The sequence below is a fragment of the Phodopus roborovskii genome, unplaced genomic scaffold (assembly GCF_943737965.1).
Source record: "Phodopus roborovskii unplaced genomic scaffold, PHOROB, whole genome shotgun sequence".
NCBI classification, from domain to species: domain Eukaryota; kingdom Metazoa; phylum Chordata; class Mammalia; order Rodentia; family Cricetidae; genus Phodopus; species Phodopus roborovskii.
The window spans coordinates 608884-633497 of NW_026125820.1; the positions used below are offsets into that span (position 1 = coordinate 608884).

The 24614-nt window shown below is 39.1% G+C and overlaps 1 pseudogene; it reads left to right on the top strand.

The window, feature by feature from the left end:
• The window catches only part of LOC127217758 (dual specificity protein phosphatase 5-like), a 91039-nt pseudogene extending 70565 nt beyond the window's left edge, over window positions 1-20474 (top strand).
• The last annotated feature ends 4140 nt before the right edge of the window (window positions 20475-24614 follow it).

Here is a 24614-nt window from a genome sequence, read left to right on the forward strand (position 1 = left end):
GTTGCTCCTAATTTCAAAATGTCTTGTGACTGGTAAAGTATTAAACACAGGTATTTTACAGTGACTTTCTCTTATGATAGATGATGATAGACTATTATCTATTATCTTCCCCTCATTTCATGACTTTGTGTTCAAAGAATCAATCAGGATGATGAAACAGCCCAACAGGGAGATATTGTAATCAAGCCTGACCACCTTAGTTTGATCCCCAGATCCCACATGGTGAAAGGATAGAACCAACTTCCACAGGTTGTTCTCTGACCTCTGCATGTACACTGTGGTGTGTACACATGGATGTGGTCATAAGTGAATACTTGAATATAGACACAGGCACACAACACCCACAAATAAATGCACATGTGTAAATGAAGAATTTTCTTTAAGATGTTTATTTTATCATATTTCATTTGTGTGCATTGTACATGGGCATATATCCATCTGTGGGTATAGAGGCATTTTATTTGGACTGCCAGTCAGCTCCCAGATAAAGATACAGAGACATTGATTTTGAATGCTTGGCCTTAGAGTAGGCTTGTTCAACTAACTCTTTTATCTTAATTTAATCTTTTTATGTTCATCTCTGAATAGAATGAGATCTTTCATTCTGTGTGACCTACTTTTCTGCTTTCTCCATGTCTGTCTGTCTGGCCCCTGGCATCTCCCTGACATCTCTTTTTATTCCTTCCATTGAGCCTAAATTCCTCCTTGCCCTCCTGAAAGTTCCACCTATACCTGCTCCCTTGCTTTTGGCCATTCAGCTTTTTATTAGACCAATTAGGTGCCTTAAGAAAGCAAGGTAAAACAGCAATGCATCTTTAAATAGTTAAACAAATACAACACATCTTTACTTAACTAAACAAATATTCTGCAACATGTGTACATATGAGTGCTGAGGTCAAAGGTCAACATTGGGTATTTTTCTCAGTTGATCTCTACTATATTGTTTGAGATATAGTGTCATTGAACCTGGAGCTCACTAGTACTGTTAGGCTGGTTGCCCATCTAAGACCCCTTAGATCTGGGGTTACAGACACATTGCCATCCCTGTTTTTCATATTGGCGATATGAACACATGTCTTCAGGCTTAAATGGAAAGCACTTACTGACTGACCCATATCCCCAGCCTCAGGTTTTTATAATTTTAGAATTATGTGTTGATTACTTAATGGAATTTCATGTTCTCCAAAAGAATGGTACTTTCAAGTTTGCTCTATGAGTTCCTCTTGTTTCTCTAAAGCCTGGGAAGAGATACAGTTGTTCATTATCACTCTAACATGTCACTAGGATAACATGTCACATGTCACTGGCTAAGACTGTTCAGTCTTCCTTTGAGAATTTGCTAGTACTACTTAATGATAGATGGTTGCCAATTATAGGTCCTAGGAAAATCTTTAGCTTCAAATTCTATCACAAAAGTACTTACTAAGCAGCATCCATCTTACAGTAACCACAATCTCGGGTGTTAGAAGGTTGTTCACACCTCAAGCTAGACTGTGAAGTCTCCAGGGCTAGGAATATGTCATGGTTCCACAAGAAATGGGGAATTGAAGCTAGGCATTGGGGCATGCATACATCTCTACACTCAGCCCTTGGGAAACTGAGGCAGGAGGATCATTAAAAGTTTGAGGCTGGCTTGAGCTTCACAACAACCCTGTTACTTCTATACAAACATATATCTATATATTGAGAAGAAATTATTAGGATTGTGTTGGGCATAGGAAAGAATGATATGCTTTATATTCTGGTGTTTTTACCTTACTATCCTGGAGACTTCTGGAATGTAGTGAAAGATGGGAGGGGAAATTTCTAACATACTTTTTGTCTGCCCTGAGATCCTGCTGTAGGTCTCAGTATTTCTCCACTGGCTGACACAGTCACCACTTTGCCTCGGCTATGATGTGAGATGCTCCTCAATCCCATGGGAGGAAAACACCAGGGTTCACTGGTGCAGCTGGTTCTCCCAGGGTAGAAAGGAACATGTGGAGGGCGCTACACAGGCTGCTTCCTGTTTGATGTCCTGTGTGTTGCAAGGCCCAGGACTAGTAATTCAGAAGAAGTGTTTGTCCTGGTTAACTTCACATTCCCCCTCTGTCTATAGCTTACCATTAGAGGAACGGTGTGACTTCTTGAGAGCCATTGTAAGGCCCATAGGCTGATTGCATATTCCTAAAGGTTCACCCAAGCCTCTCCCTTTCACATCTGCTCTGTCCATTCTCAAATACAAACCCATTCAAAATCATAAAATTCCCCAAAGAATTTTAAAAACATAGAGGCACATAGGTTCAGTTTGTAGCCTATATTTTCGCTCTGTACAAAACATAGAGCAGAATAAGGAATGCTATCAACACCTGAGGTAAGTGAAACTCTAGTAAGACCTTTAATTCCTGATGACCAAGGGTATATCCCTTGCCAAGAACTTTATGTTCCAAAGTCTATATTTGTCATCATGGTGATATTAGAAAGATGTCATGGATTAATGAGCTGTTCACCTACTTAGGAACAACCTGGTATTTTATTTGCTTATAAAGATCAGCATCGTAAACAAAATCAACTGGGGAATGCTCCTCCTTTTTAAATTAGAGATTCTAAAAGTTTTGAACTGGAAAATTTAATAATAGAATAAGTAGATCTAAGCTTTCTGGAAATACTTGTCAGTTCTATTTTTGGTTTCTTAGGAAACAAGTTAAAAGCAGCTCTTAGTCCTTGATGCAATCCAAATTATGGTTGTTTCTCCTTCTTTGAAAGATTTGTTTTCTTTTCTTTTTTTTTTTTTTTAAAAGATACAGGTTTTTTTCCTTGTAGTGGTTGAAATATTGATTTTAAAAATTCATATCCCCTCCAAACATGGGCATTTAAAATCTCTATATATACATTTTCAAAGGACTGACACAGAGAAGTTAGATGCTTTAGGCAAAACTCTTAAGGTTGGAGTTGTTTGTTGTGATCATGAGCATTATTTGTGTGTACATTTTTAGCAACTGAAGTGACACAGAAAGTTGAAATTCCTTCTCCTCAAATCATTGGCCACACTGATTGATGTTACACAAGGGCATGTGTAACCTCTTTCAGAGAATGGATGTGGAGACAAATTTATTTTCCACACCTAAAGAAGGAATAAGGTGCCACTGAGTGCAAAGAGGAGGGGAAGATCTGGACTTCATTAATCTCTATAGCTGTACTATAAGTTTGTAGCTCGTCGGCGTTGCATGTTGGCAACTTTACAACTTAACCTAATGGATTTCCACACAGTTACATGTTTTCTGAGATACTTTAGTGAGGAAAGCTAGGGGTAGAAAAATGGATTAGCTAGGAAAAGTGCTTACCATATAAATCTGAGGACTGGGTTTGGACCTCCCTCTCCCAACTGACATTAAAAAGCTGGGTGTAGTCAGGTATACCTGCAAACCCAGTCCTAGGGAGGCAGAGGTAGCAGGATTCCAGGGGCTTGCTGGCCATCCAGTGTAGCTGAATTGGCAGATTTGAATGTCAGTAAGAGAGCCTATCTCAAAAAATAAATGAAGAGTGGCCAAAGAAGACACCCAGTATCACATGTGTACATATGGGTACATGCACATATATATAAACACATGCAACCACACATACACATAAAGAGATGAAAGCAAATGGCCCACAGTCATTTGGTCCCAAATAAACACACTGGTGTTTATATTAATTATAATCCATAATGTCTCAGGCTTCTTACTGGCTAGCTCTCTCCTAATTATTAATCCATTTCTCTTAATCTAAATATTTCTATATGGTCTACCTTACTGGAGAATATTGCTCCCTTAACAGCTATGTGGAGCCTCTGTCATGACCTCTCTCAGGGTTCTTTCTCCCAAATTCTCCTGGTCTTATGAGACCCACATTTACTCCCTGCCTGGCTACTGGCCAATCAGTGTTTTATTCATCAACCAATAAGAGAAACGTACAGAAGGACATTCCCCATCATCTCTTATTTTTCTGTCTAATTAAAAAGAAAGGTTTTAACTTCAGCATAGTAAAATTATATATAACAAAATAGTTATCAAGTAAGAACTATAGTTAACAATATTTAGTTCATTAATATTTGGCAAAATATGAAGAAAAATATTCTTTTTTTATTTTATTTAATTTTATATAACAAAGTCCAATTAAATGAAAACAAACATTTATACACAATATTTGGGAATTTGGGCGTCGTTCTTTCCAAACTACTTCCTGCTGGTAAGGGGCACTGTCTTGGGGGATTCGAAGAAGATTCAGATATCCTGGCTGTAGTCTGTAGGGCTGTATTGTCCAGCTGTTTTAGGATCAGCTTGTACTCTGTTTCAGGCGGTCTGGCGTGATCAAACCACAATAGTCTGGAAGGAATCCACATCTTTTCATTTTCTGTGGAAACAAAAATAGAAATCCTTTTCCCCAGTAACTTGTCCTTCAACTTAAATTTTGGAGTCAAAGCATTTTTTTTAATTTAATTTATTATTTTACATGTCGATCCCAGTTCCCTCTCCCTCCCTCCCTCTCTCCCTCCCTCCCTCCCTTCTTCCGTCCTTCCCTCCCTTTTACCCTCTCAGTCCTCTCACATGCACCCTAACCACACTCCCCTCCCATCCCCCCACCCCAATTCCATATGTAGGGCAATGCCATCCAGTTGGGGTCATGTAGATCTGACAGGCCCTGTGAAGTAGGGACTAGGGCTTCTTTCCTGTCTCTAGGTTAAGGCAGTTATTCCTCCATGGGAGATGTGTCCACAAGGTCATTTTGTGCACCAGGGATACATCCTGGCTCCACTGTCTGAGGTCCCTTAGACTGCTCAGTCCTTCTGGCTGAGACCCATATTCAGGGGGGCCTGAGTCACTCCCATGCTGGCTTCCCAGCTATCAGTCTAGTGGCCGTTAGCTCCTCCTTGTTGAGCTAAGCTGTCTCTATGTGCTTCTGCCACATGGTCTTGTCCTCTCCATCTGCTTCTGGGTTCTAGTTCAACTCAGTGTTTATGTATGGGTGTTTGCTCCTATTTTCAACAGGCATTAGTTGAGGGCTCCATGGAGAAGATAGTTGTTGATCTCACTCTCCGGGAAGGGCATTTATGATAGCCTTTCCAGGGAAGCTGAGATTGTTAGTTGGGAGCAGTCTTGTAGTTCTCTAGACCTTTCTTTGTGTTCAATTTTCTCTTCAAACCAATATTGGCTCCCTCTTTTATGTTCTCTCTCTCTGTCTCTGTCTCTCTCTCTCTCTTTCCTATCTTCCATTCCTAACCAGGCTCAATCCTCCTGGTCGCATATGCCTTCCTCTCCTCCCCCTCATTTTCTCCTACTTCTCTCTCCATTCGCTGTTCCCCACACTTCACCTGAGCTCTGGGGGACTTGTCCCTTCCCAGTTCTGTGAGGGACTTTATATGAATCTCTTAGAATACACCTTGTATCCTAGTTTGTCTGGTGATGTGAATTATAGGCCGGTGATCCTTTGACCTAGGTCTAAAATCCATATATGAATGAGTACATACTGTGTTCCTCTTTTTGTGACTGGGTTACCTCATTCAGAATGGTTTCTTCAAGTGCCATCCACTTGCCTGCGAATTTCAAGATACCATTATTTTTTTCTGCAGAGTAGTATTCCATTGTGTAGATGTGCCACATCTTCATTAATCATTCTTCAATTGAGGGGCATCTAGGTTGCTTCCAGGTTCTTGCTATTACAAATAGTGCTGCTATGAACATTGTTGAACAGATGTCTTTGTTGCATGGATGTGAATCCTTTGCGTATATGCCTAAGAGGGGGATTGCCGGGTCCTGTGGTAAACTAATTCCCATTTTCCTGAGGAACCGCCATACTGATCTCCAAAATGGCTGTATGAGTTTGCACTCCCACCAGCAGTGGAGGAGTGTTCCATTTTCTCCACATCCTCTCCAACATAAGTCATCACTAGTGTTTCTAATTTTAGCCATTCTGGCAGAGGTAAGATGGTATCTCAAAGTTGTTTTGATTTGCATTTCCCTGATAGCTAAGGATGTGGAGCATTTTCTTAAGTGTCTTTCAGCCTTTTTTATTTCCTCCATTGAGAATTCTTTCTTCAGTTCTGTACCCCATTTTTTTAATAGGGTTATTTGGTGTTTTGTTGACTAGTTTCTTGAGTTCTTTGTGTATTTTGGAGATCAGCCCTGTGTCGGATATAGGATTGGTGAAAATCTTTTCCCAGTCAGTGGGCTGCCTTTTGGTCTTGTTGACTGTGTCCTTTGCCTTATAGAAGCTTCTAAGTTTGAAGAGGTCCCATTTATTAATTGTTGCTCTCAGTGTCTGTGCCCCTGGAGTTATGTTCAAGAAGCGGTCTCCTATACCAATTTGTTCAAGGGTACCTCCTACTTTCTCTTCTAAGAGGTTCAATGTGGCTGGATTGATGTTGAGGTCTTTGATCCATTTGGACTTGAGTTTTGTGCATGGCGACAGACATGGGCCTATCTGCAGTCTTCTACACACCCTCATCCAATTGTGCCAGCACCATTTGTTGAAGATGCTGTCTTCACCCCATTGTATAATTTTAGCTGTTTTATTGAAAATCAGGTGTTCATAGGTGTGTGGGTTAATATCAGGATTTTCAATTCGATTCCATTGGTCTACCTGTCTATTTTTATGCCAATACCAGGCTGTTTTCAGAACTATAGCTCTGTAGTAGAGCTTAAAGTCAGGAATGGTGATGCCTCCTGAAGTTTTTTTTTTTTTTTTTTTTTTTTTTTTTTTTTTTTGTATAGGGTTGTTTTGGCTATCCTGGGTCTTTTGTTTTTCCATATAAAGTTGATTATTATCCTTTCAAGGTCGGTGAAGAATTGTGGTGGGATTTTAATGGGGATTGCATTAAATCTGTAGATTGCTTTTGGCAAGATTGCCATTTTTACTATGTTTATCCTACCTATCCAAGAGCATGGGAGATCTTTCCATTTTCTGGTATCTTCTTTAATTTCTTTCTTCAGAGCTACAAAGTTCTTATTATATACATCTTTTACTTGTTTGGTAAGCATTACACCAAAATACTTTATGTTGCTTGTGACTATTGTAAAGGGTGATGTTTCTCTGATTTCTTTCTCTGCCTCTTTGTCGTCTGAACAAAATAGGGCTACTGATTTTTTTGAGTTTATCTTGTATCCTGCTAGTTTGCTGAAGGTGTTTATCAGCTGTAGGCGTTCCCTGGTAGAGTTTATTGGGTTGCTTATGTAAACTATCATATTATCTGCAAATAGAGACAGTTTGACTTCTTCCTTTCCAATTTGGATCCCCTTGATCTCCTTTTGTTTTCTTATAGCATTAGCTAGAACTTCTAGTACGATATTGAAGAGATATGGAGAGAGAGGACAGCCTTGTCTTGTTCCTGATTTTAGAGGAATTGGCTTAAGTTTCTCTCCATTCAGTTTGATATTGGCAGTTGGTTTGCTGTATATTGCTCTTATTATGTTTAGGTATGTTCCTGTTATCCCTGACCTCTCCAAGACCTTTATCATGAAAGGGTGTTGAATTTTGTCGAAGGCTTTTTCCGCATCTAGGGATATAATCATATGGTTTTTGTTTTTCTGTTTGTTTATATGGTGGATCACGTTGATAGATTTTCGTATGTTAAACCATCTCTGCATTCCAGGTATGAAGCCTACTTGGTCATGGTGGATGATTTCTCTGATGTATTCTTGAATTCGGTTTGCCAGTATTTTATTGAGTATTTTTGCATTGATGTTCATCAGGGATATTGGTCTGTAGTTTTCTTTCTTAGTTGTGTCTTTGTGAGGCTTGGGTACCAAAGTTTTTGTGGCCTCATAAAAAGAGTTTGGCAATGAACCTTCTGTTTCTATCTTGTGGAACAGTTTGAGGAGTAGTGGTATTAGTTCTTCCTTGAATGTCTGGTAGAATTCTGCACTGAATCCATCTGGCCCTGGACTTTTTTTGGTTGGAAGGCTTTCGATGACTGCTTCTATTTCATTGCGGGTTATAGGTCTATTTTAGTTGTTTGTCTATTCTTGATTTAATTTTGGTAAGTGATAGTTATCCAGAAACTTATCCATTTCCTTTGAATTTTCAATTTTTGTGGAATACAGATTTTCAAAGTATGACCTGAAAATTGTCTGGATTTCCTCTGTGTCTGTTGGTATGTTCCCCTTTTCGTTTCTGATTTTGTTATTTTGCATGTTCTGTATCTGCTTTTTCGTTAATTTGGATAAAGGTTTGTCTATCTTGTTGATTTTCTCAAAAAACCAACTCTTTGTTGCATTGATTTTTTTGTATTGTTTTCCTGGTTTCTATTTTGTTGATTTCAGCCCTGAACTTGATTATTTCCTGGAGTCTACTCCTGCGGGGTGAATTTGCATCTCTCTGTTCTAAGGTTTTCAGTTGGGCTGTTAATTCTCTTATGTGACTATCCTGTGTTTTCTTCGTATGGGCACTTAGTGCAATGAACTTCCCTCGTAGCACTGCTTTCAAGGTGTCCCATAAATTCGGGTATGTTGTATCCTCATTCTCGTTAAATATTAGAAAATCTTTAATTTCTTTCTTTATTTCTTCTTTGACCCAGGAGTGGTGCAATTGCACATTGTTCAGTTTCCATGAGTTTGCAGGTTTTCTGCGATTTGTATTGTTGTTGAATTCCAATTTTAAAGCATGGTGGACCTATAAGATACAGGGGACTATTCCTATTCTCTTGTATGTGTTGAGGTTTGTTATATGGTCGATTTTAGAGAAGGTTCCATGTGGAGCAGAGAAGGTATATTCTTTTGTCTTTGGATGGAATGTTCTATAGATGTCTGTTAACCCCAGTTGAGACATAACTTCTGTTAATTCTTTTGTTTCTTTGTTGAGTTTCTGATTTGTGGTCCTGTCTAGTGTTGAGAGTCATGTATTGGTCTCCCACTATAAGTGTGTGAGGTTTTATATGAGCTTTGAGTTTTAGTGTGTTTCTTTTACGAATGTGGGTAACTTTGTATTAGGGGCATAGATGTTCAGAATTGAGACTTTGTGTTGATTGATTTCTCCTGAGATTAATATGAAATGACCGCCTTCATCTCTTTTGACTAATTTTGGTTTGAAGTCTAACTTGTTAGATATTAGGATAGCTACGCCTGCTTGCTTCTTATTTCCATTTGATTGGAAAATCTTTTCCCAACCCTTTACCCTGAGGTAATGTCTATCTTTGAAGCTTAGATGTGTTTCTTGTATGCAGCAGAAGGATGGATTCTGTCTTTGTATCCATTCTGTTAGCCTGTGCCTTTTTATAGGTGAATTAAGACCATTAATGTTGAGGGTGAGTAAGGACCATTGATTGTTGATGCTTGTTTGGTTTAGGTTTGTTGTTGGCAGTGGTATTGTGAATATATTTGTTCTGCTTCACCCTAGGTTTCTGGTGTAGTTGGATTATCTGTTGCCTACATTTTTGTGGGCGTAGTTACCTTCCTTGGGTTGGAGTTTTCCTTCCAATACTTTCTGTAGGGCTGGATTTGTTGATACATATTGGGAAAATCTGGTTTTGTCATTAAATATCTTATTCTCTCCATCTATAGTGATTGAGAGTTTTGCTGGATATAGTAGCCTAGGATGGCATCCGTGTTCTCTTAATACTTTTAGAACATCTTTCCAGGACCTTCTGGCCTTGAGGGTTTCCATGGAGAAGTCAGGTGTAATTTTGATAGGTCTGCCTTTATATGTTACCTGTCCTTTTTCCTTAGCTGCTCTTAATATTCTTTCTTTATTCTGTATGCTAGGTGTTTTGATTATTATATGTCGAGGGGTCTTTTTCTTTGGTCCAGCCTATTTGGGGTTCGGTATGCTTCTTGTACTTTCATGGGCATGTCCTTCTTCAGATTTGGAAAGTTTTCCTCGATGATTTTGTTGAATATGTTTTTGGCACCTTTGAGCTGGGCTTCCTCACCTTCGTCTATGCCTATTATTCTTAGGTTTGGCCTTTTCATGGTGTCCCACATTTCCTGGATGTTTTGTGTTAAGGATTTGTTGGATTTATGATTTTCTTTGGTCGATGAATCTATTTCTTCTAGTTTATCTTCTGCGCCTGAGATTCTCTCTTCCATCTCTTGTATTCTATTGGTTATGCTTGTGTCCGGAGTTTCCGATTTTTTGCCCAGCTTTTCAATTTCCAGCCTTCCTCCGTTTGTGTTGTCTTTATTTTCTCAATTTCAGTTTTCAAGTCTTGAACAGTTTCCTTCACCTGGTTAATTGTCTTTTCTTGGCTTTCTGTATTTTCCTTAAGGAATTTGTTCATTTCTTCCACTTTTTTGTTTGTTTTTTCCTCCATTTCTTTAAGGGATTTTCTCACATCTTCTTTGAGGGCCTCTATCATTTTTATGATTGTAATTTTTAAGTAGTACCCTTCTGCTTCCTCTGCTTTGTTGTTTTGTTCCATTCTAGTTGGTGTAGATTCCTTAGATTCTGGTGGTGTCATGTTTGTCTTTCTGTTGTTAGGTGTTCTCTTGTATTGCCTTCTTCCCATAGTTTCTTCCAGTAGGTGTTGGTGGTGTCTCTTCCTTCTCTCTATGGTACTTCCCCGATGGGCTTATGTGGGTCTGAGATTCAATATCTGTAGCTCTGTGTGGTCCAAATTGTCTAGGAGGTTTTTCCGCAGACAGGGATCCAGGGATGGGGTCAAGTATGAGGATCCAGAAGAAGATGCCAGCAGGTACTCACAGTGGTCCTCTGGCCAATAGCTCTGGCCAATAGCTGGCGGAAGAGGACTAGGGCTGAGCTGGAACTTGAGAAGGTTTTGCAGGGTAGTGGGATCTCACTGGTAACTGGCGCTCTCCAGCTGAGACCTGGTTTTTTGGCAGAGGCCAGGATTTGGGGGTCAAGGATCTTGCCAGCAGGAACTCCATGTGGACCCGCAGAGATAGGTGGATCTCTGGGAGGGGCCCGGGACTCCAGCAGAGGACTGGAGGCAGGGTCAGAGACCAAGCCGGTGGAAATTACAGGTGGTCCCGTGTGGATAGTCAGGTCTCCTTTGTTCAGAGTTGCTCCGAGAAATCTCTGAAGTAGGGTGGACTGTTGGCTCCACCCTCTGTCCCAGTGCTCAAGCAGAGCTACAGGACCATGGGTGGGGTAGGGCACAGGGTAGGGGGGGTAGGCTGGCGGTGGGGATGGGTGGGGATGTATCAGAGCTCCAAGGGTGCTCTGGATGGGGACTGGAGACAGGAGCAGCAGGATCAGGGGCCAACCCAGGGAGTTCAGGTGGGGGAGGGGGGAAAAGAGTTGTAGGGGACAGGCAGCCCCGATTGGGCACAGACTCACCTCTGGCCAATAGCTGGCTGAAGAGGACTAGGGCTGAGCTGGAACTTGAGAAGGTTTTGCAGGGTAGTGGGATCTCACTGGAAACTGGCGCTCTCCAGCTGAGATCTCGTTCTTTGGCAGAGGCCAGGATTCGGGGGTCAAGGATCTTGCCTGCAGGAACTCCGAGTGGACCTGCAGAGATAGGCGGATCTCTCTGCTGTCTGTTCTCTAATTGCTACTCCATATCCACCCTCCCTCTCACAGTTCTACAAGTAGTTTACTCTTCTGATACTTACATTGGATGTGTCATATTTCCCTAACAGAACTATGTCTGACATAAAGATGAATAGAAAGTTGCCCCCAGTTTGTAAACATCCTGTGACATTCAATTTATACCCCCACCACATGTGGGTGTTATTGAATTATATACTTAAAAAATTAGTTCTCATGTATCCCAGTTTGACTTCAAACTCACTGTGTAGCAACTCTGGCCTTGAGCTTGAATTCTTACTCTTTCTGTTTTCCTTCCCTACTTACCACTCTAATTGGCAGTGTGAACCTGAGACAGTGGACTCTCAAAATGAGATAGACTAAATTTTCATGCAATAGCCAACTTTATTCAGAGCATCAGAGGCTTAATAGTCATGGGAGTAAGGTATCCTATTATGCTTTTCCATAGAGTCATATAAATAAATATCAGTAGCCAGTTGTAATGAATAATCTAATGTAAACTTATTCCTATCTGCTATATCTGGAAGAGGCACAGATGCATATTCTAAGAACAATTTTATGCTTTTGAAGAAACAGAGGTCATGAGACTCCTGTCTTGTTTTCTTGGAGTTTTTTTCCACAAACATTTAACTCCATTCTTGGACCATATTCCAATACCTCCCAAGGGATGGGATTATAGGAATGTGCCACAAAGTGTGGCCTGAGTGTGTACGTTTGTACTGATTATTATCATGACATACCACAGCACTTACTATGCCATTGAAAATACCAATAAACATCTTAAAGCATGACTTATGGGTAGATCGTGGACCTCAAATTGTTTGTTAAATCATGACAGGGAAGTTGTTTTGTTCCATCTCATTTCTTTTGCTCAGTATAAAATTTTTTAAACAGTTGGCTCATTTTAATTTGAAAGTACCACAGAATAAATCCTCCCACACCCATACACTCCCCTAAACCCACCACTTTAAGAAGGCCCTGGTGTAAATACACTTACAAAAAAAAAAACAAAACAAAACAAAACAAAACAAAACAAAACAAAAAAAAACCCTTGAATCCAATATCTTCTGTTTTCTGGTCAATGCTTTGTTTGAATGTGACCTTTTATATACCTGTATTTTGTTATTCTAGAAAAAGTAGAAAAGCTTTGAAAGGTATCTTCCATAAGAACAACACCACAGTTAAAAACAATGAAGAACAGGTTTCTAAGGAAACAGGAGACTAGAACAAAGTAACCACGAACTTGTAAACCCTAGCCTGCAAGCTCTCTTCATTAATCTGTGGCTCTTTATAAAATGTTGTCTTAATCTGTGTGGGTTAGTAGAACAAACTACAACAGCCTGGATGGTTTGTAAACAACAGAAATTTGTTTTGTATAATTCTGTAAGCTAAAATTCCCAGGATCAAGTTTTCATCACATTCATAGTTTAGTAAGGGACCTGCTTCCCTCCATGGACAACTCTCTTCTTCTTGGTGTTGGAGCTGCCTGTAACTTGTGCTGTAAGGGTACCAATCCCATTCTTATGGGATCTTTTCTTAATCACATCTCAAAGACCCCACTTCCAAGCACCTTCACACTGGGGACACGCTTTCAATGTAGAAATTTTGTTGTGAAGTAAAGGTGGGGATACAAGAGAGACATGGACATGGGACAAATACTTAAGACACTAGCAACCTCATTTTTAGGTCAACTTACCTTTAATATTGCAGAGGGACTTCATTCATTCATTCATTCAATAACTATTTGAGAACTTACCATGATCAAAGCACCAGGATGTAGATACAGAAAACTAGAAAAATGACTAATCTAATAGCAACAGAATCCCTCAAAGGAGACATATCATGAGCAATAAACACAATGACAAAAGAGAGTAAATGTAGCAGGCACCCCAGTTAGACGGAAAGAGGACTAGATTTAAAGTCCAGTTTTCAAAAAAAAAAAAAGTCCAGTTTTCATGACTTTGTGCAAGTTGCCCAGTGTATCTGAATACCATGACAGGCTAACAAAGAGACCATGAGAATATAATAATAATAACCCCTATTAATAATAGTTATAGAATTAAAGTATAGTAAAATCTTAGCATTCTAAGCAGCATTACTTTCTGCCAGGCACCAAATAAATAGTAGTTTCCTATTAATCCTTCACAACGTTACTATATAACTTTAAATCTGAATTCTATAATAACCATTCCATGGTAACCTGATTTCAGGGAAGTGCCCTATACATTTTTGAATCAATTAATTCATGAAATTTTTATTGAGCACTTACCATGTACCAGTCTCTGGTGATATTACAGTGAATAAGATAGACATCATCTACTTATTGATCTTACTGGTAATGACTCACTCACAAAGCCATCTTTCATCTCTGGCCATCTTTTCCCTGAGCAGTATAGATGGTTGTTCACCCCATTAAGATGCATATAGTATGTAAAATGTTTCCTAGAACTGTCAAACAAATTGTTTTGTTTGAAATAGGGTTTTGCTATATAGTTCCTACTGGCCTGAGGCTCACTGTGTAGCCCAGACTTGCTCCAAACACAAAGGAATCTTTCCTTACTTAGCCGCCTCATGTGCTGAGTCTGCAGATATGTGTCATCATGCCCAACTGTGCAATACATTCAACATGAAAAATGATTAAAATATTAGTGCTAATTCTTAAAATCTGTCATACTCTAGCAAAAGTCTAAATGTTTATTTATGTAATTACTATAAGTTCTTTAATTGAAAATGTATTCTTTGACAATTGAATAAGTGCTCATTGCCCTCTCTTTGGTTACTATAAACTACTGTTATTCCCTTTAAAATAACAAAAACATAAAATATAAGATAAAATTAAAATAACTATTTTGTTTGGCAGTCCCACCTCTCCTAGATTGACTCTTGCTTAGAGAAACAAAACAGGAATTTGGTCACATAGTTGTAACTGGTAATGACCCTGTCCTAAAGTTTAACAAAATGAAAGTTTTCTGGTTTTGTATTTCCTTGTGTTATTGTTTGTCTGTGTGGCAGTTCCCATGCTCAAGTTCACCAGAGCTTGAGACCTGGCCACGAGCCTTTGGAAAGACTCCACGTGGAAATGATGAGGAACATTAACATGGTATTTAATAATGAACTGCTGAAGGGAAGTCTAACTCAGGCTACGAACAAGGCGGACAACTGACATCACCATTTAACTGGGGTTGGAGATTAAAATATAATAAAATGCAGCATAAGTAGTAAATATTATAAAGCAAGGACAGGATATAACTGTTGCCATTTTATAGCATCATCTATCTAGAACACTCACAAAAACTAACTGAAAAACTATTAGGCTAATAAGAGTTCATAGAAACTTGTGCAGTTCAGTACTCCCTTAGGGTCAATGTGCTGGGCTTCATTTTAATTGCCACCACACTAACTAAGCTGCTCATCTGCCCCTGGCCTGATGAGAAAAAATGTACTTAGGCTAGACTAATAAGGAACAAATAAAGACAGCATTCTGTTGTGGTTGCTAGGCTTGGATATGATTGGACTGTCAACCACCACCTCACATTTGTTCTTAGATTCTACTGTGAGTGAATACAACCCAGGATGGGAGATCTCCCTAATAATCATAGTCTGGGTAAGTGTATTAAACAGAGGCCCCAAAAAATGGCCTACATTTAAATGTTGACTTTTTTGTCATGGCAGGAGGGGATGACAGAAATGTCATGTGGCCTAGGTTTCTCTTAAATGTTCTATGTAGCTAAGAATGACCTTGAATTTCTAATCCTTCCTTCTGTTTCCATCTCCCAAATGTTGTGATGTATCACAACACTTGTCAAATGCTTACATTTATTTATTTATTTGTGGAGGTTAAGGACAACTTCGAGGTATCCTTTCACCAGGGATCAAATTAAGGTCAAGGATTGAAATTAGTCAGGCTCAATGGCAAGTGTCTTTACTTACTGAACCATCTTGCTTGCTCCAAATGTTTGCTTTTAAATAATCTAATTAACTATTAAAAGAAACATATCCTATAGCCCTACTTTAGCAAATAACAAAACTTAAAAGTAAATAAAAACATTACAGTTTCTGTATGATTGTAAGCTACAAAAACTTTTAAAAATATTAAACTAAAGCTGACAAAAAGACTTAGCAGATAAAGGTGCTGCCACAAAGTCTGGTGCACACACACACATGCACACACACAGACATACAAACACACATGCATGTGTAAATGCTACTGAGTAAATTGTTCTATTTAATGTGGTTCATTTTGTGTTGTGAATACCTTAGAGAGACAGAGAGAGAAACTGGTATTGGAAGTGTATAGGGAAAGTGTTGCCCTCAGACGTTTTCATTTATATTGTACACTGATGTGAATATTTTACAAGACTAACCATGTAAAACATTGAGAGCATGAAAATTCATTTCTTTTATTCTGCAGCTACACTTTCAAAGAACATAATTTATAATAATGAGGTATTCATTAAACACATAAGGATTTAAACATATGCTGTTTGATGTTTTCTTCCAATTCTGGTGTGTGTGTGTGTGTGTGTGTGTGTGTGTGTGTGTGCGTGTGTGTGTGCACACACATGTGTCTGTGTGTGCACACATGGTATGTGGTGTCTAGGTGCACATGTCCATGCATGCTCCTGAGGAGGCCAGAAGCAGACACAGGTATCTCCCTCAGTGGTCTCCACTGTCTTTTGAGATGGTGTCTCACTCAACCTGGAGCTCACCATTGGGTAGGTGGACTAGGCAGCAAACCTTCTGTCTCCACTTCCTTACAGGTTGGACTTACAGGCACAGCAATGCCAGGCTTTTAATAGAAATGCTGGGCATCCAAACTCATATCCTCATTCCTGTACAGTAAAAACTTCACCAAAAGAACTACTTCCCTAGCCCCAGTACATTATTTTTAAGAGTAAAAGTTCCAATTAATGTTCAATCATAAATACTTAAATAAAAATGATCACTAAAAAGAAAAAATCAAGAAAATGTTTTGTAATCATATACATTAGAAAAAGAGAACAAAGGGATTTTGCTTCTTAGTTTCAGATTCAAGTTTCTTTTCCTTGACACAGGGACTCGTGTATTATAGTACAAAATGAAAATCTGGGCCATTTTGTTCCAAAAGCTGGAAGAACATGTCCGAGACTCTAAATTAAATTCCTAGTGCTTGCAAAAGAAAAGAAAACCAAACCAAACCAAACCAAACCAAACCAAACCAAACCAAACCAAACCAAACCAAACCATTAACAAAACTGATGTAGTGAAATAGAAGGCAGAAAGTCCTGTTATTGAAGGTTAGAAAGAAGAGCTTCTGAAAGCCCTCCCGTCAGCCAGCCGGCCAGACTCTCTGCTCATTTGTTGATGTTATTACAAGCGTACATATTAAAGTTTTACATTCTTGGCATGACTTTTCTGTTATCTAGGCATTGTATAATGCTAGTTTTAATGCAGCATGTGCCTTTAAGTAAATTACCTTCTCTGCTATCTTAAGCCTGTAACTTAAGACCTATAGCTTCTATAAGATGTGATAGCTTTTATATAATCAAGTGTGTTTGGTTTTGTTTTTCTCCTCATTATAACTGCCTGGTGTTTGGTGAGCTCCTTTGGTCTGAACACTCATATTTTTTTCGTTATTTCATAGTTTGGCTGTTTGATCATTGCTTCACTGCTGTTCATTTTTTCTGAGAATACTGGTGTTTGCATCCTGTGCCTTGTCTGTTTCACTGGCACTGTGTATGTGTGTGCGTGCATGTGTGCGTGCACACGTGTAGAGAGAGAGAGAAAGAGAGAGAGGGGGGGAGAGGAGAGAGATTAAAAGCATGTAGCACTACATCCAGCCTCCTTTGTAGTTTTTGTTTCATGACACAGTGGTGTTTTTGCTTCATCTCTGTGTTCTAATTTGATTTCAATACTTGTTATTCCTTTCACTCCCTCTGTTGAGATTTTTGCATTAATTTTTGTTCTTATTGTGTTTTGTTTCCTATTGTTTTATTTTATTTCTTCTTGGTGGAAATTGCCTGTTCTGTTTATTCCAGCTTTCTGACTTTGGACTCCCAACTCATTTATGTTTATCTGAAGTTTCCTTGTTTTCTTACAAAACCTTTGCATATCCTATTATGCAATTTATACTAATTATATGCTTCTCTTCTCATCTGTTGATGACCCACCCACAAACACTCACACTTGAACACTTGCACATACTAATACACATACACACTTACTCACACACACACACACACACACACACACACACACACACACACACACACACACTCCATTCCCTTCTTGGGTTGTTTATAGCTAACTTTGCTTACCAGACAGAGCTCCTCCACACAATTAGATGCTGGGCACCCAACTTCACCACATTCTTTTTAAAGTCAGTAGTTATGGTCACCTGTCCAGGTGTGACCTTCTTAGTAATGCCATACAAATAGTTTTATAAATCCTTTTTCTAGAAACATTCCTCTTCTTCCCTTCTCTGAAGTTTAACTCCCTTCTTAAAGCTTTCAATAAGTTCAGATCTGCCAGTATCCAGTGTAATTGAATGCTTTTAATTTTGTTGTTTTCATGTGATACAGGCTTTTTTTTAGGTTCAACATTTAATAGCAATTATGATTAATATACTTACCAAATAGAAAGTCAGTTTTAGAGTTATATGTTTCATATGCATCTGTATATTTCCTTTAACAATTCATTTCATTTCTAATTTATCCTCTTGCTTAGTCAAATTCACAGCTGGAAGTTTGTTGAGCTCACCTTGAGCTGGTGCATTCTCTCTGAGCTGTTGCATTATTGATTTTTTTTATTGTACTGTTTAATGTAAGTTTTCCTTTGGATGTGACAAGAATGGAGACATGCTTGCCTCTTCTTATACTTGAAATGTCCTAATTTTTTAAAATTAATTTCCATGCCCTTGAAGACAGTTAGGATCTTGGGCTCATAATATTGTTGCAATTTATTTGTTTGCAAATAGTTTCCTTCGGTAAATGAATAACATAAACTGGATCAGATGCCATGGGTTGCAATGCAGATCTGTTCTTTACTGGCATTGGATGCACTCAGAAGCTACTTTGAATTATTTCCTATAAGTTTTTATCCAAATCCTATGCTGTTTCTAAAATCATGTTGTTATGTTTTTTTTAATTAGGGTTTTTGTCACTTTGATAAATGTATAATTAGTAAATTATACTTCTTGAATGGTTAACTAAAAAGGCTAACTAAAAGGGTTAGCTAAAATCAAAACAAGATAAACTGCCTTGTTATGAGAAGGTTTTTCCTGCCGGTCTGGTTCCACCACCGTGCCAAACCCAATTAACAAACTGAGACACTGTATTAGATATAATTCTGTAGGCCTGTTACTTATCAGCTAGCTCTGTCTTAAATATTAACCCATTTCTATTACTCTAAGTATTTCCATGTAATCTCTTATTACCGAAGAGAGGGGCTGGCGTTCTTCTTACATCTTGAATCTCCCCCTACTCCTTCCTGGAATCCTCCTTGTCTCCTAGTCCCACCTATCCTGCTTTCCTATTGGCCAACAGTGCTTTATTTATTAACCAATACAGGAAACTTGTTTACAGAATGACATCTCCCATCATCTCCTCTTTTCTGTCTAAAATTTAAAAAAAAAAGGGGGGGGGGTGTTTAACCTTAACATAGTAAAATATATAACAAAACAGTTATCAAATAAGAACCATCGTTAACAATGTTCAGTCTATTAACATTTAGCAAGATTTAAAGAAAGTATTCCATCATCCTATCTTTGTGAGTCTAAAGTCCTATATGTAACTTATCTTTAATCCTATCTAGGGAAAACTATCACCATAACTGTAACTATCTGTCTTCAACTCTATCAAAGACCACAGATATAACTCACTGCCTGACCCTAACCCTAACCCTAAGCCTTTAAGGGAAGTTTTCTGACTCGACATAAGCGGCAAAAAAATCTCAAGGCTTTTAAAGAGCTCTGCTAACCACTTAATGGTGTGTAAGAGAGCTTGCAATGGCAGTGAACAGATCTCCAAGCTGGATCTGCTGGATGCTGAGCCTTGAGCAGTGTGCCTGGAGAGAGCATCTGTGGGCCCCTTGAGCGTACTGAGTTCCCAAGGCCATGGCCCAGCCTTGTGGCCCGCTGGTCCTAGGCCGCAGGCATGCGGGCCTTCAACAGCTATGGGGCATGTGGCTCCGGGCTGCTGGCATGAAGGTCACTTCGCTTGACAGGCGCTAGCTGCCCAAGATGCTCTGCAAGGAGGCAAAGGCATGCTGCATGGTGCTCGACTGCCAGCCCTACCTGGCCTTCTCTAAGTCTAGCGTGCACTGCTCGCTCAATGTCAACCTCAACTCAGTGGTGTTGTGGCAGGCTGGGACTGCATGGTGTCTCCGCGATATGTGCAGCCCGACAAGGTGGCGTGCACCTGGCTGCTGCAGGAGGGCGGCAGCGGTGGTCGTGCTGAACCAGGGCAAGTAGCCACTGGCAGAAGATACGGGAGGAGAGCGCCCAGTGTGCCGTGCTCACCTCGCTACTGCCCGCAAGCCCTCGGGTCTACTTTCTTAAAGGGGGATATGAGACTTTCTTCTCGCAATATCCTGAGTGCTGTGTGGATGAGAAGCCAGTTTCACAAGAGAAGATTGAAAGTAAGAGAGGCCTCCTCAACCAGTGTGGAAAGCCGGTTTTTAGTGTCACCTACAAACTAGCTTATGACCAGGGTAGCCCAGTTGAAATCCTCTAACTTGGAAGTGCCTACCATGCGCCCAAGTTCGAGTTCCTGGCCAACCTGCACATCACAGCCCTTCTGAATGTTTCATGCAGGACCTCTGAGGCTTGCACCACCCACCTACACTACAAATGGATCCCTGTGGAGGATAGCCACACAGCTGACATTAGCTCCCACTTTCAAGAAGCCATAGATTTTATTGACTCTGTCAGGGAAGGAGGCAAGGTCTTAGTCCACTGTGAGGCCAGGATCTCCCAATCACCCACCATCTGCATTATGCCATTTTTCCTCACATTAGAAATCTATATACTTTTAAGATAAAGATAGTATTTTTTTACTGAAGAAATAACATATTTAATGACATTAAAGGGTACAGCTAAATCATGAGATTTATATGAAACAGTAATACATATGTTAAAAGAATTTTCCTTATCCTGATAGTGTCCTTGCAGTGAGGAATAAGACAAGACTTTGTAAAATTAATTCAAGAAATGAAATTGGTAAAGACAGTGTTTTAAAAACTATTTTATTAAATCTTTTTTTCACACATTATATTCTGCTCATATTTTTCTTCAACCCCAGTTCCTCCCAGATCCTTTCTATTTCTCTACCCATCTGATTTAGCCCATGTCTACTCTCCCCCTGTTAGTGCTGAGATCCCATATAGTTTGAACCTGTGCAGGTCTTGAACATGCTATCATCACCATCTCTGCGAGTTTATGTGTATAATGGTCTTGATGTATCTGGAAGACACTGTTTCCTTGAAGATAATCCATTACTTTTGGCTCTTAAAATCTTTCTGCCTCCTGCTCCACATAGATCCATAATCCTTTAAGTGAAGGCTTTGATGAAGACATTTAGGACTGACCCAAAATTTCTCATTCTTTGCATGTTGTCCAGGTGTGGGTATCTTTGTGTTAGTTCTCATCTACTGAAAGAAACTTCTCTGATGAGGACTGAGCAAGTTGCTGATTTATGAATATAGTAGTATGTCATCAAGAGTCATATTAATGGTGTGTTCTTCTAGCAGAATGATAGTATTTCCTCCTAGTTACATGTCCTATCTAGTTTTATGTTCCTGGACATTTTAGCAGTGTCATATATGTGTTCTATCTCATGGACTGAGCCTTAAACACAATTTTAGAAAGTGATTGGTTACTCATAACATTGGTGCCACTATACTTGCAGGCAAGTCACTGTTATAGGTCTCAGGGTTTGTAGCTTGGAGAAATTAATGATTGCCTGTCTCTTCCAGTAGTGTGCAGAGTGCCTTCCATTACCACGAAAAGTAGTCATTAGAGTGAAGCATCCAGTTATGCACCAGCTCAACCTCTCTATGTTCAATGACTCATATAAGTGTTGTATGTGGTATGCATATTTGTATGTGGGTGTATGGAAGCAAGAGGCTGATGTTAGGTGTCTTCCTTCCCCAATTGCTCTTCACTTCCCTCCCTTCTTCCTCCCTTTTTTTTTGTATCAATCAATCAATCAATCAATCAATCAATTAATTTGAGACAAGTTCTCTCACTGAACCTAGAGCTCACTAGTTTAGTTAGACTGGCTGGCCAGGTTTAAGTAGACACTGAGGACTGAAACTCAGGTCCTCAGGCTTGCTCACAGTAAGTAGTATACTGACTGAATATGGCCCCAGACCTGGAATGTCATTGTATGTTCTCCTTCTCCCTCTCCCTCTCCCTCTCCCTCTCCCTCCCTCTCTCTCTCTCTCTTCCTCCCTCTCTCTTTCCCTCTCTCTCTCTCTCTCTCTCTCTCTCTCTCTCTCTCTCTCTCTCTCTGTGTGTGTATGAAGAATGATTTCAAGGAAATGGCTTGTGTATCTGTGGGAGTTGGCAAATTGAAGTCTTTTTGGGAAAGCTACCAGGCTGGAAGATGGCTGGGGAGACAAAGTTTCACTGTATAGCTCTGGCAGCTTTATATAGACCAGGCTATTCTCAGACTCACAGAGGTCCTCTTGCCTCTGTCTCCTGAGTACTGGAGTTAAAGGCATGCACCACCATGCCCCACATACACTCAAATGTTTAATAGTCAGGAGCAGAATTCTTGGTCCCAGAAAACTGTCTTTCCTCTTGATTTCTTCACCTATAGGATAAACTTCCCTCATATTCTGGAGACTTATTTGTTTTTCTTGATATTAACTGGTTGCAAATGTCAGTCATATCCAGAAAGTGCTACTACAGCAAGACCCAACCCATACTTTCACCAAACAAATGAGCACCTTAGTCTAGCCAAGTTGACAAAATTTACCATCACAGGCATCTTATATGCATTGTTGTGAATGTAACAGTGGCCAAATTAAAACTCTGTGTAGCTACAGTATTTTGCTGACTTGGAGTCAATAGTCTATACAGCACTATAGTAATAAAGATGTTGAATTAGACCTTAGTTCTCTGAAGTTGAATGAATGAGATATGAAACTCAAAACATAAATCATTTTTCAAAAATGGGTTCAAAGTCTTTATATATATATATATATATATATACATATATATATATATATATATATATATATATATATTTAGAGAGAGAAGACTAATAAGCTAGCCTGTATGATTTCTGCAGTGCTAAAGTTGGGACAGCACAGGATGTTCCAGGACCTCACACAGATCTACATTTATCTCCTGGGGTATGTTCCTTGTGTGGTTTGTGTCTGGCCAGGGAAACACTGTGCCTGCTTTTGATCCCCATCATTTAGTTAGGGATCTTCTAGGCATGCTCACTCCCTAACATTGTTTTTGTCTCCTTGGTAATTTGACTATTTTTTAAAGGATTTATTTATTCACTATATATAGTGTTACCAGATCTCATTATAGATGGCTGTGAGCCACCATGTGGTTGCTGGAATTGAACTCAAATCCTCTGGAAGAGCAGCCAGTGCTCTTAACTTCTGAGCCATCTCTCCAGCAATTTGACTATTTTTTAAATTCCTTTTAATCATCTTCTTCTGCATGCCCCAGCATGCCCCTCACATTTTCTTTTTTCAAATGTCTGATTTGCTTAGTTATGATCTTGGCATTAACAATAAACTGTTCTCTGTCTATGTTTCTTATTTTCTCTTTACATGGCAGCCTCCACCACATATTTTGTTTTAAAAGGTTATTATTGTTCGCCTTTTAGATCCTTAGAATGGTGAATGTTCATTTATTGTGTTTCTTTTTAATTGCTAGAGTTTGATTTCCATTTGTTTGGCATTATGTGACTTCTATGCTTGGCAAGGAAATTAGATTTTGTTCAGAATGGCAAGATACAACAGAAATGACTTTCTACAATTTGAAGACTTCTTTCTGCCCAAGATCAAACTGAATTAGCAGCCCAGTGATTGTCTTAAATCATTAGATACCCTGCTGATTAAGAAATTATGTTTACACTTTGGAAGAAAAGGTATTTTCTTTTGGGAGGCTCAGTGTAGATTCACATTAAAAGGGGAAGCAGAAGGAACATTGTTACTTGCCTAAGGCATTGAGTAATGTTCTGTACCATAAATCATCTTTATGGGACTAGCTATTTGTCAAATTGTATCCTCACACCTCACTCTGTGGTTGTGTGTATGAATGAATGTATGCTCATTGATGCTATTCTTCATTTTAAAAACCGTTTACTGGCTTTTGCTTCGATATCTCTTAAAGACTATTGAAATGAGAAAAACAATTTTTTTTGCTGTTATTAAAAAAAATTGGCAAGCTCAGCTTTAAAACTGTTTGTTTTTGCAGATGCATTTCATCATCCATAAAAATGAAGCCAGGAATGTTTGCTGGCTTCTAGGTTTGTACCACCCAGAGACTGAAAAAAAAATCTGTTTCCTTAAAGTTTGGTATTTGGTGGTGGGGAAGTACAGAATCTTTTCATTTTTGTGAATTGTTAAATTTAAAACTTTTAGGTAATACATTTTAAATGTTTAAGTAATATCTAAGTATTTCAAGCAAAGTAATGCTGTTTCTTAGTGCATACTTAATTTTAGATTGGCTTTTGACTTTCATTTGGGGCTGCTATGTTTGTTGTTCTACAGTTACTACTTTACATGGAAAGAAGATAAAAGTGGTTCATGGTTAATTTTTCCCTGGAAAATTTTCATATGCTGTTCATACCATCTTATAGTTGACCTTATTCAGAGAGTCTCCTGAAGGGTATTGATTTACTGAAACTTGTGGTTTGACTGGGCAACATTATACTTCTTATAGAACATCTCTTAAACAGTTAAAATGGTTACTCCTGTGCATTTCTTTGAGTCATACTAGAATAATGTGAGTTGTTTCCTTCATTTGGAAGATACTTTTGTTGAGCTGTAGCAAGCATTGACACTGGCCTATCTCCTTTGAAGCTGACAGAATAAACTTAAAGCAATTCAGTACTATAACTGTTGCAAGAGTGGGTCCTTCCAATGTTGATAGAGCTATCTGTGCTGCACTGAGCTTTGAAGTTGGGGAATAAATCAGAAGCAAGGGCAGA